This window comes from Cygnus olor, chromosome 16 (assembly GCF_009769625.2).
Source record: "Cygnus olor isolate bCygOlo1 chromosome 16, bCygOlo1.pri.v2, whole genome shotgun sequence".
Lineage (NCBI taxonomy): Eukaryota > Metazoa > Chordata > Aves > Anseriformes > Anatidae > Cygnus > Cygnus olor.
This window is the reverse complement of record NC_049184.1, coordinates 2,475,198-2,488,172: the sequence shown is the minus strand read 5'-3', so window position 1 is coordinate 2,488,172 and position 12,975 is coordinate 2,475,198.

Sequence of the window (12,975 nt, the reverse complement as noted above, 5' to 3'; positions counted from 1 at the left end):
GAACAGTTCTGGTCAGGCATTTTATGATGCTTTTGACTACTGTGGTGATGTAAGTGGTAAAAGACAAAAACAGATTGATAAATGTATTAGCCTTGAAAGCAAAATTCATCCCCAGTTCCCCTGCTGCAAATTTCAGGAACAAATTTAGCTACACCATGACATTTAAACTAATGTAACAGAGAACACAGTATAATACAATACCAAGCAAAATTTTAGGATTTGAGTCCTGGATCTCTTCTTTTTCGAGGACAAATTTAAAGAACCTTACTCATTTTTTTTCCTGATTTCAGTGATTGATTGGACTTCTGATTTGTCACTTAGAGTACAAATCCCGTGTATTTTAGTGGGAGAGCAGGCAATTCTCAAGAGAACTTTTCCACACTAACCGAGGAGGAAAGTGTGTGATTACTCACAGATATATATCATGATACCAAAATGTCTGCCATTGCCATGGTATCGACAATCCCATGATTCGATGATTTTCACCTGTGCCCTACAGATTAGTTGTGAGCCTGTATATGGAAAGGAATGAGGGCAGCTAACCATCACACAGCAGCAGTCAAAAAAAAAAAAGTCATTCTGCCTGAGAGGAGAATAGTAAACCGGGACTGGACAACAGTCAGATGGTTTTAGTTTTTTCTTAGGTAAAGTGCTGTGGATACAGATTAACTATGTTTGTTCAATATTTACTATATTTTCTTTTTACCTGTTCTGAAGTGAGGACTGGGAGCATTTTGCTAAATGGATTGAAATTATCCTGGCTTCACAGTGTGCCTTGTAAGTGCCCTGGCACTGTCTTTGGCTATGCTGTTTTGAATTGACATAGAGCAATATCCTTTCAGGGGTTTCCATAGATTCCCCTGCCCCTGCTATGGCAACAGCACACTCTCAGCTCTGTTCCTCCCCAGCACTGGCAGTTTGTTTGCATGAGAAAGATGCTGCTCCTTGGGGAATCAGGCCATCCAATGGGTCTGAAAGCTCAGACCTTCCAGGACCAGATTCCCCTGGCAGTTCATGTGACCCCAAATCCACTGCTAGCTTCTGCCACAGGTGTGTGGCACCCGAACTTAGGCACCTCATTCGTGATGCCAGGTTTGCCACGGGAGTAGGGAACAAGCTGCTATGAGTGTCTTCGTGTGACTTTGACTGTCTGTGCCGCTTTCCTTCTATTCAGGGAAAGTTCTCAGATAAGGGTTTTCTTGTCCTAAAAATGGCAGCACTAGCAGCATGAAAGCTGGAACAGACATGGTAGCCTTTCCATGGCACAAACTCTGCTGTTTCCAGTGAAACAAGCAGAAGGACTCAGTGATATCATGTAAATAAGATACACAACCTAATTGTTTCGTCTCATTGATTTTAGGATTGGCCAAAAACTTACGATCTTTTAGGATTTTTTAGGGTTGGCCATTTAGGATTGGCAATTTAGGATTTTAGGATTTTGGGGTTTTTAGGATTGGCCAAAAAAAAACCATTTTTGTGCCTGGAGTTTACCAGGCACAAACACTTTTTCCACAGTCCCATATTTCCAACAACTTTTCACATTTTCTGCTGGATCTAAGGCTTCTAATTATGAGCTAATTGCACAGCACATGTGGGCTATTACCTTCTCCACCCACCTATGTTGGCAAATAATCACCGTGACAGCCTCTCTGTGGGGATCATTGGCAAGGCACTGCTGATGTTTTCTTAAAACCCTGGAGCCTGGTAGATATCTAAGGGAACAGCCTGCATACCTGCACACTGCTCTCCATCCCAAACAAATGGAGAAAGTTCTTACCTAATTCAGTGGGACAAGAGTAGGCCCTGGGAGGCCTCATGGCCTTTATGCCCATCCTTGTCCTCTTAGTGACTTCTGAGCGGTTTTGTGCCCAGAGATGGAAAGATTTTTGTGTTCACTGAGTCCTAACTCGATGTGTGTAAGTGTCCGTTGATTGAATGTTTCTCTTTAGCATTATGTGGAGGAAAACTGCCGGAGGCAAATACGGTACTTAGAGGTGCAGCTTTACAGGAAACCTGTGGCCAGGCAGCCAGGCACAGACCTGAGGCAGCGTCCTCCCTAACAACTTTTTCCAGCTTCTCTTTCCCCAAGCTGCCTCGAGTTTGCTGCAAGTTGCCCTTGTTTGTGGAATCGGAATCACTGATGAAGATAAATATTGGAAAGAGAAGCTGTGAGAGATGCAAAGGTAGCATTTGGCCCATCCTCAGAGAACCTCCACCTTCCCTCTGACCTTCGGGAGATATTGATGGTTTCATAATGGACATGCAGGAATACGGGATCAAAGGGAATATCTGAGTGATATTGGTTCTAACTACTCAAGCTTAGCCATGCTTTTAGCTGTAAAAGCCGTGGAGAAACAGCTTCTGTTTTGTTTCTCATTTCACCTGTTACAGCTTGCCCTAGTAACCAATTAGCATCTCGTTATTGCGGGTGATAATCCCATGCACTCCAGCCATGTGCCCTGCACGTCCCGATGACAAATGTCAGGCTGAGTCCTAGGGGTGTCATGCTAGCAGTTGTCTTCCTGGCCCGATGATCTTCAAAGCAAAATATAGGATCTTTATTCTGTAGGGGAGATATCCTAGTAAAGGAGATGCTCTGGGGTATGGTGATTTCACACCAGAGGCTAAGATGCTTTTGTAGTCATGGATGGAAGGGAAAAGGAAAGAGGAAGAAAAGTTATGTCATGGATTTATTTTTCTACCGCTTTTAAGACTTCATTTTGTGTGCCTATAGCAATAACACTCGAGGACATGCTTTATATTTCTCTCTCTCAATTCTCAGTTTTGTAGATACTGATCACAAAACTCTCCAGAAATGAATGCAATTTGCTAACCACCTCCAAAGTAATTGCTGAAATGTGCAAGCAACAGTCAGAAAAAAACATGCACCAAAGAGACAAACAACATTTACTTCTGCTTCTTTACTTAATTTCTTCTGCTGTTCCTTTTGTTACAGAAAAGGGTTGTGGTGATGGGTACCATCGGCATGCCAGGAGGCGGGAACAAGTCTCCAAGTCCCTGGCTGCGAAGTTTACATGCAGAAAGCCTCTCCATCCCCTCCTGCTCAGCGGAGCTTACTTGTAGCTGTCGGCCAGCCTGCAGGATACCTTGTAGCCCCCGAGCTGGGAGCCTGCTTGCTTTCCAGCCACTGCCTGCCCTCCAGCATGCCTGACGCGGTGCCCCAGCAGCCTTTAGTCCCACCTGTCCCACCAGGAGCACGGCTCCGCGCCGCCGCCGCATGGCTGCAGGTGGGTAAGTGGCACAAAGTAGCGGGGCTCCTGGGCTTTTCAGATAAAAGCAGGAAATTTAGTCAAGGAGGGGAGTGTAGATGCAGGCCGCAGTATAAATGCTGGCCCCAGCGAGGAGGAATCAAAGGGAAGCAGCTGTTTTGAATGGGAAATAAAAGAGCAGTGCTGAAGTGGTTGTGAAGTGGCTTGCACTAACTGGAGCAAGCAGTGGCAACTTCGCAGGCTCCGCAAAGAGCCATATTCCCATGGTTTTGCTCTCCTTTGGGATGCAGAATAGCTCTGTGTACGTTGCCTTCTTTTTGTTTGTTTGTTTTAATCCCCAGGTTTGAACCCCTTTGGGCTCAGGCTGCAGTACCTGCCATGCCTGGAGGGGTGGCTCTGAAGGAGGACACCCAGCATGTGAGTTTCCAAGTCAGTGAGACAGTTCGCTCCCTCCAGACATGAGCAGGGGTGTAAACATTCAAAGCAGCAAGGTAAACAGCTTAAGGGTTTGGGGAGCGGGTTTGGAGCATGAGCCTGACCCCTGAGCTAACACAGCAGCAGCGATATCCCCAAGGACCCTTCTAGGACCAGATGTCCATCTGTGGAAATCAGCTTTATACTGATTTTCAAACATCTGCAGCCTGCCTGGTTAATCACAAGTGGATGTATTTTATGCTTTTCAGGCTACCTGTTGTTACGGTTTCTTTATTTGGCTGTATCAATATACAGATTAATATAGAACAAACACATCTCTTTGTGGACAATCTACCCAAAGGTAGAAAGGTTACATTATCTGAACCCCTGCAATGAATAATTCATCCATCTATAACTATATCCGCATTTAAATACAGTTACCACTCTTACCACTGCCTTCTGTCAGCATTATGCTATTAAAAATAGCAACAACATAGAGTAGCTTGAGCCAACTTTATATTTATCTGTTCATGGTTATTAAGAGATATTTATTGAACAGTTTCTGATGGTCAACAGCCACTGTAAATACCTGTCTCCTTCATTAACAATCCCTAAATATCACTGGTTGATTTGGCCTGAATGATGAATGAAGCTTACTTTCTGCTGGGTGCTGGTGTGTGATACAGCGCATTGTTGCCACTGTTAAGACAATGTGTGTACAGCTGTGACAGCTCTGTGCAGCGAATGGGCAACCTGCACACGTATATTGATGCACAGAGCTGTCTTCATGTTAAAATGCAATGTACACCATGTTAAAATGTAATGTACGCCAACACCACTGGTCACTGTGAAGCCAAAGCCTGCTGTGAAAGCTGGTGCTGGGTAGAACAAGGACTGTTTATTAGCAGCACTGTGCTTTTATAGAAAGACCATTCAGGAAAAGTACTTTTTGTTGGTATTTACAGAAAACCTGTGAAACAGCAGGACTGCCAATTTGTTGCGCGTGAATTTAACAGGTCCTTTACCTGAGCTGTCTGAGTGTTGGCGAGTCTTACCAGGTGCTGTTAGGAAAAAAGTAGTGGGTATTGCAAAGTGAGATATCTTGAAAACCAGTGGATATGCAGGATAAGATCTTCTCAGGATTCCTCTTAGGATATGAGGGGCTGTACAGACAGAGCAGTGTGTCCTTCTTCTTAAGTACATCCCACAGTGTTCCCCAAGAGCAAGGAGCTCAGGTGAGGTCTGTAACTTACTTACACTTTCAGCTTACTGTGCTCCATGATTAAATCATTTAACTTCCTCACATTTCTGTTATGCTACTTAAAAGAAATACATACTTACCAGAAATGTGCCAGAGCTTAGCTACTATGCACATTCAATTACATGGTGATGAGTACAATACATAACTTTACAGCTGATACGCATACGGATTTAAGTTAACTGCAAACCTATTTTTGGAACAGTGCATGGTAAACCCTGTTCCAGAAGTTGCTCCAGGTCTCTCCCAGGTAGCTAACTTCCTCATACCTTGCCAGAAAGCAGCGTCATGCAATTGAATAGGACTGCTCTGCAAAGTGTGATGTTGGTCATTGTAGCAGAGGTTGGCAGAAATTAGTTTCAAATGCCTTCTGCTAGTAGAATTATTATTAGTAGAAAAGTTATTAGTATTTCTACATTTATTAGAAATAAAACACTTGACAAGATGATAGTTTCAGAATATGCATAGAAACAGAGAATTTTCCCTTGAAAATAGTTCCATTTCCTATAAAAATATTAAAGTGATTTTTGTGTCTGCACCTTATTCTGCATTACAGTTCTGCTCTTAAGGACACACCTCATTCTCCAAGCAGAGGATAGCTGAGTTCCTGTGCCTCCTACAAAAATAACGGGAATGAATCCTTTGCCATCCTCCTAGGGTATTTTACAATGGCTAAAACATGCACTAAGCAATTTATTCAGATTAATCAAAGGCCGGTTTGTCCGTTAATACTTTCCCATGACACTGAGTGAAGTGAAAGAATTTTGAAGACTGTTGAGGTGTACATCAGGAACAAATGCAAAACTGCAGAAGGTGCCTTGCTCCTTGCAATATTGATCGTATAGCCTTTCAGAGGGAACATTTCCAATTTTTTTTTTCAAATAATTAAAGTATAATATTTTACAGCCTGATAAAATTTACAGGGACCCTTGGCAAGTAATTATAGTGCTTCTTTAAAAGAGACCCCATAAAAGATGCATGATTAGAAAGTTAAGGATCTGGATAGAATTACAACGATGTGACAAATAATTTACAAGCGATAAACCATCCCAAGGAGAGGGGGAGGGTGATTAAAAGAAAAGGGGGAAAAACACATTAAACTAACCAGTGATGAAGTCTCACAATTAAAATAATAAATTTCCCCTCTGTGTTTAGCATTAAGTTTTTGTAACTACAAGTTGCTGTGCTTTGGCTAGAAAAAAGATTCTTTCTGGCTAGAAAAGCTCTAACTTAATGGTGATGTGAGGCATTTCTTTTCATCAGAGGTTGATCTGAATCTGGAGCAGTAGCTTTCATTTTATTACATGCTTAAGATAAATATTCTGTATAGACGTTCTGCAGCACTAATGATCCCCAAGATTGTGGAACAGTAGTTTGGACGATTTTTATCCGCCTCCAGATGTTGGCTGAACTCATTCTTTATAAAGCACATTTATTATGTTTCAGATGGGGAAAAAAAAAAAAAAAAGTGAAGCATTTCAGTTAAAACACTCCCAAATTTGGGGAAAATGCAAGTTTGGATGTGGATTTGAAATTTGTTTGTAGGGACTGTATTTACAGGAAATAAAGGGCATCTGTGGCATAATGATTAAGGAAAACAAAAATGTCTTCCTTATTTTTTTTCTCACCTTATTCACTCTTCTTTATAAAAATATCAAGGTCAAAGAGTGTGTTTATCCCAGTGCTAGCAATTGGTACCAGCACTGGACCTACAATGAATAACTGCTGCACGTGTGTCAGGTTAACATCAACTGGGCTGGACTGGGCGCTCAGGGGTCTTCCAGCTCCCACCCAGGCATCGGTGAGGAGATGGGCTTTGTACAAAATGGACTTCCCTCATGGGAGAAAAGAGATGAACACAACATCCACCCATGTACACGTTTTTTCAAAACACAGAGCAATGCAAATAACACCTTAGTGCAGGCTCGAGTGAGCAGCAGAGGAGCCAAGTGGATTTTCCCCCTCACCTTGCCCCTCACATGGATGGCAAAATAAGTCATATCCTGATCTGTTAAGAAAACCCTTTTCATTTTAATTCCTATACTGCCTCCATCTCCTGGAGCAGCGGGACCTTCAAAGAAAATAGCAACATGTAGTTATGGGATTTCTAGCTGATTTGCAGAGCACAGGGACTGATTCTCTGCCAGAAAATCAATTGTATCCCTCTTTTCTTTAACAAAGGTGTACCTCCTTGGAGTCAGACTATACTTTGCTATGACAACTGCAATTAATATCTAAGAAGCATGAGTAACTTTATGAGAAAGGGATTTTTCTGCCCTATTAACAGATGAGATAGCCTCCAGCCTTTTTAAAGGTATAGCATTTTTTTCTTCTTTGGTAGTTGTCTGAAGTTGCAGCCCCAAATGGATGCATTTAGTTAGCGGTAAGTCCACATTGGATCATCTGAAATGTTCCTGGCATGAGGGATTATACTCTGGCCCATTTGTACCTAAAGAAGTTTTGCAAAGCAAAAATATAATTCAAGTCAGGTTGAACACTAAAGGTGTAGGAGCATAAATTTGACATCGGCTTGATTTTAGTGCATTGCTGATTTATCCTGCAGTAATTGCAAAATCCAACACATTAATCAGATTGATTTGTGCACATCTGTTTTTCAAAAACCAGATGTTGATAGGATGAAAAAGAAAGACAACACGCCTTACACCAACTGGTGTAAATCAGGAGTCAGGAGTCAGATAACTGAAGGTGCCGGGATTAGATGCTCATGGCAATGAGAGAATAATGGTAGCAGAGGCCTCCCATTCCTCAAAAAGTCCATTGTGCGTCTCACTTTGCTTTAGAAACTCATTCTTCTGAAACTCCCCAACTGCAGTACCTTACTGTTAGCAGAAAGGGCATTAAACAGTTTTGTGAAACTCCTGGCAAGAGTTCACCATCTCTTCCGATACCCTATAATGGCAGAAGTGGAAAGTGTTATAAACTCCTTCCCTTCTGAGCACATCTAATAATTCCTCTTTAAGCCTCTTTATTGGGGCAGGCTCTAATTTATTCACAAGTAACTGTGGATTAACAGAAATTGGAATAAAGTGGGTTTTTGCAAATACAAATCAAAATAACTCGACTTCTGTAGAACCAGCAAAACACTGTGGGCTTAACGCCTCCCGAAGATGAACTGAGGAAATGGTTTCAAGGCCCCAGTTGTCACTTGCAATATCAATCAGGCTTTACCTTCCCCATGGCCTGAGTGTAGCACAGTCAGTGAATAAAATAGGAAAGAAAGAAACTACGGGAGAAAATACACAGATTTCCCAAGAAACACCTTTTCAGCTTCTCTCATTCTCGCCCTAGGAGTCAGACGTTGTAACCCTGCTGCCATATTCTTGTGGTTTGTTGAGTGGAAAATGCACGTGTTCAAACAGCTGTATTGTTAGAGGCTCAATCCGAAATGCAGTGGAACATCTGTAGGACAAGGCAGAGGTGTCAACTCAAGTGTGTAAACTTAGAGCTAACGATATGGCGCTGTGTTGACAGAGCCTTCTGTTGGAGCTGGGGTTTTCCTTGGTGCAGCAGCAGGCAGTTCAGCTTTTTCCAGACAGGGATGCTTTCCGTGGCATTCCTCCTGTATTCCTGCCCATATCCTTTCCATGGAAGGATCCACACCAGGGTGGCCTCGGGGGCAGCTCCCACTGCAGCCGTGGGGCCACAGTTGTAACTTTCTGCGCTGAGAGCACCGGTGGCGGGGCAAGAGATGTGTCCAGAAGTTTTGGAATGACACACAGCAGTTGTGCTCCAAAGCCAAAAAGCCTCTTGTGCATCCAATATGCAAATTTGTAAGAAGCTGCTTTTCCAGTTGAAAAGACAGACACACACCCATTTTTCTTCATAGAAGAACTGGGAAGGTGCAATTGCAGAGCTAAGAATGCACTTGTTAGACACCAGTTTTAGGAGAAAACAAAGAACAAGCTAACATATGGATAGCATTTCATCTCTGGAAACCTGTGCTCAAGATGATCCCAGCACCAAAGATGAGCTCTGAGCCTCCCCATATTCTGGGAATGTCCTGATCCAGGGTTTGGCTCCAGTCTTTGTGTAAGAGCCATGTGCTAAGCTTGGATCCAGACTGGAGTCTTCCCAAAATCTGAGGAAGTTCAGATCCAGGGTTTGGGCTTTAGCCCACATCTAATTCAAACCAAATTGTCATCGAGATTCCAAGTGGAAATGAGTCAGGCAGCCTCATCTTAGCAGCTGACGAGATGTCCACACTGCATAATCACCGCGTACAGTTTGGCAGCCAGCGAGCACCCGCCTCAGGAGTGGAGAACACAGCTGCACCTGCAGCTTGCGGAGCCTTCGTGGTCCTCAGGACCCCCTGCCTGCTCAGCACCCACCCCGGGAAGGGGTGCATCTTGCAGCAGGGAACGGTTTGGCCTTCTGCAACACCTGGACCTCATCCAGATTATGAACAATAAGCTGTATCATGTATAAATGAGGACTCTTTGTGAAACACGATGACCTCTGTTATTTGGCAGGGACACTTACAGCCCCGCACAGCCATCAGTTACTGTGCGTTCCCATCCTCTGCTGGCTCTGCTGCTGGGAGTCCCCTGTCTGGAACCGCTGTCCCTCGGGAGACATCTATATTCCAGTGCGCTGGGAGGAGGTAATTAAATGAGAAGGAACAAGATCTCCCTGCATGGCAGCAGGGAGCTTCATTATGCTGTTCTCCCTCTCGAATGGGAGAGGAGTGCCTGCCCTGCTCTGTGGGCTGTATGCGCCACATCCTTCCCAGCTGGCGGCTCCAGTAGGCTTACAGTGGGAGTCTCTTAATGTGAAGGAGGTTTTATATCAAACCTGGAACAAGCACTTAAAGGATTGTTTCCATACATCCTTGTTTAGATTTCCAGCAATCTTTTTTGAACACAACCCTGAGCATGCAAAGAATTTCTCATCCCAGTCTCCATATGTTTGGAAATGGCAATCGACAATTTTGCCATTCTCACACAGCACCCAGTAGCAATCCCCTAACTTCATTATTAGCAATATTTATTATCAGCACTGTAGTAATACAATTGGACCCTTGCTGTGCTAAGTGCTTTGCAAACATGCAGAAAGACATTTTTACAAGCCATTCACCCCAGTGTCCAGAGCCTGCAGTGGTGACAAAGTTTAGCTGGGCTGCTTTCTTCTAGGAGCAGAGAGGGCTCAGGGAGGAAGAGGGCAGCTTCTCCTCTAACTGCCTCTGCCCCTGCCTCTCTATTCAGTGCTGTGAGAAGCACACATGCACTCAGTGGAGAAGTTTAAGGAGGGAAGGACCTCTCTGTTTTACACATCTCACCCCCAGTATCTCAATTTTTTTTTTTTTAGAGAGAGAAAAATCTGTTGCATCTCTAACCTTGTTGTTCCCTTCATGCTTTTCTAACACATACAGGACTAAGAAGATGCCCATCGTATAGTTTTAGGGAAGACAGAGGGTGCTGGGCTGTCAGACAGGTACAACAAGGTCAGTGCTGGGCTCTCCTTGTGCACAGCACCATCCTGGGGGGATGGAGGGGCAATTTCTTCAGTGTAGCTGAAAAAAAGCAGCATAGGTTCCTGTGTCACAGCCGTGCACTGCTCATTGAGCCCTTAGCCCTCTTTGGGCAGAGAAACTTTGCCCTGGAGTGTGTGAGACGTGGACAAATGATTGGGATTGCCCAGGTCAGTTCCCATAGACAGAGGACCAAACAGCTGTGTTTTTTTCAGTGCTTTGCCTCCCAGGAAAGAGTTAATGAAAAGTAGCTAGGCATAGAGTGGTGTTTCTTATGGAATCACGTGTTGTGAGAATAATGCAAGCAAACTACTTTCGCAATGATGCTGAGGTCACTCGACCACAAGCCTCCAGCTCTATTATTTGCAAAGCAGAGATACTGGGACAGAATTGTGGGCAAAAGTTCTCATTCGTGGGAATCCTGTCAAACCTCTACAGGCCTTGGAGACACCTGGAAGAAGATAAGCGTGATAATTACTTACTAAAATAAGGGGCACTTTTGTTCTTTTCCCCCCAGCCACCCCCACCCCATAACAAGTCAGCAGCCTGTTGTGGTTTTGTTCCACGTGATGCCTTGAAGAGAGACAAAGAAATGCAACATCCTATCGGAGTGAATCACATAACTTGGAAATGACCTGATTCACACGTTTTTTTCCATTCCCTGTAGCTTATGTGAGTCTTAAAACAAAAGAAGGAATAATAGGTTCTGATGTTTAGTCTGAGAGTTGTTGGAGTCTGTGCTCCATTTTCCAGCTCCAGTTAAGACAGAGGAAAACACTGTGTTTTTTTTTTTTTTTTTTTTTTTTTTCCTGAAACGTCTTCTTTTCACAGATGGCCGAATGCCTGCACAGGGCAGATGTTCAAAGCCATTTCAGGGATCAGAGAAGCAAAAAGCAGCACTGATGTCAGTGTGGCTGCAGGATAGGCTCACGTGGACCTGGGCCCTGGTTCCCCAAGTACCAAAGAGAGGAGAGCAGGGGACAGGCAGAGGCTTTCACACCCGTCCTGCTCCTGTCAGGGTGACACCAGCAACCTGCCCTGCTGCCTTATGTCCAGCACTGATGACCCCGATGAGCCCTGTGCTCTCTGAAGGGTCCTTCTCACTACAGATTTGGTTCAGAGACCTCCTTCTTTGCAGATCTTCCCGCTGCTTTGAAAACTTCACCATGAGCAGCACAGTGGGCATTTCTTTGGGGTAGGGACTTTTTTTCCCCTTTACATAAAGCATCAGGTGTGATCACAGTAAAGAGATACTCCACAGAATATAATAGTTAAAACTAAAAAAAAGTGCATGTTTCTGTATCTAACTACATAGATAAATTTAGTTGATTTTTAATTGCACAGAAAAATCTCCCTGGCTGTGACACTGAAAGCTATAGCTTCTTATGCCTGGCAATTTAAGGACCAAATACTGCTCTTCATAATCATTTGAAAACTTCCTAATGACTAAAAGCAGAAGGATTCAGGCTCCCTGTAACTAAAATAAAGTTGCATAAGAACCTCATTAGGGAGGTTAGCCTGACATAGGAACTGGACACGAGATCCGGAGAGCACACAGAGCACATGCCAACTGCTGTCTTTGCTTAGCTTGGTTTCAGTGGTTCACTTAGCCATTCCAACTGAAATATATATATTTTATATATACAGAAAATATAATTTTCAAAACCAGTGGGAGCCTCATGACTGGCATCTGCTCAGGTCCAACGTGCCAGTGTCTGCGAAGCTGCTCTTTTCATGGTTTCTTGGAGTCAGCTACACATGGGTGGGCCAGGAAAAGAGGAGGAGGGAGCGGGGTGGCAAGGGGACAGCAGCATTTCCCCCTGCCCACATTTTATATTTGTTGTTATTATATAACTTTGTTTTGGGCTTCCAAAGTTGTTGGCACTGAGTTTAGTAGCAGCCCTCCTTTTTCTTCCATGGAAAAGCCAGAGCGTTTGTTCTGTTGTGTTTTTTCTTTTTTCTTTTTTCTTTTTTTTTTTCTTTTATTTTTTCTTCTTGTTTTTATTATTATTATCATCATCATCATCATCATCATCATCATTATTTTGTTTTATAAGACACTCTTCTAGGACACTTACTGCATATATGCAGCAGTAATTGCTCCAGATGTGCTTGAGCTGAAAACCTGGGCCTAAATTAGTCTCAAACTTGGAGGATTTGAGATGTCATTTTGCACCCTGTCCCCAAAGAATATTTCATCTCCAAAATGGAGATGTTGTTTTCCAGATTCACTTCTGTCTGATCTGCCTTTTAGTCTTAGAGGTGTCCCAGGTCAATGTGAATAACAAAAATCACCAGGCGCTCGTTACAGCCAAGCTAACCCCACGCTAGCTGAACAGACAAGAGCTGGATGGAGAGACAAGGAGGTAAAAGGGTTGTCCTGGGCTAAGGGGAAATGGGCACAATCAAAAAGACATTAATGTCTTGGGTATTATGACCTACAGCCCAGTGGTCTCCGTGTGCTCTTTCCTACCCAAACAATCTTTTTACATCACTGGCAGCCAGAATGTCCCAGAAGATCCCATGTCTCCCATGGCACCACTGTAAATAACTCTCAGTTTGCACTGAAACGTTGACATTGCATG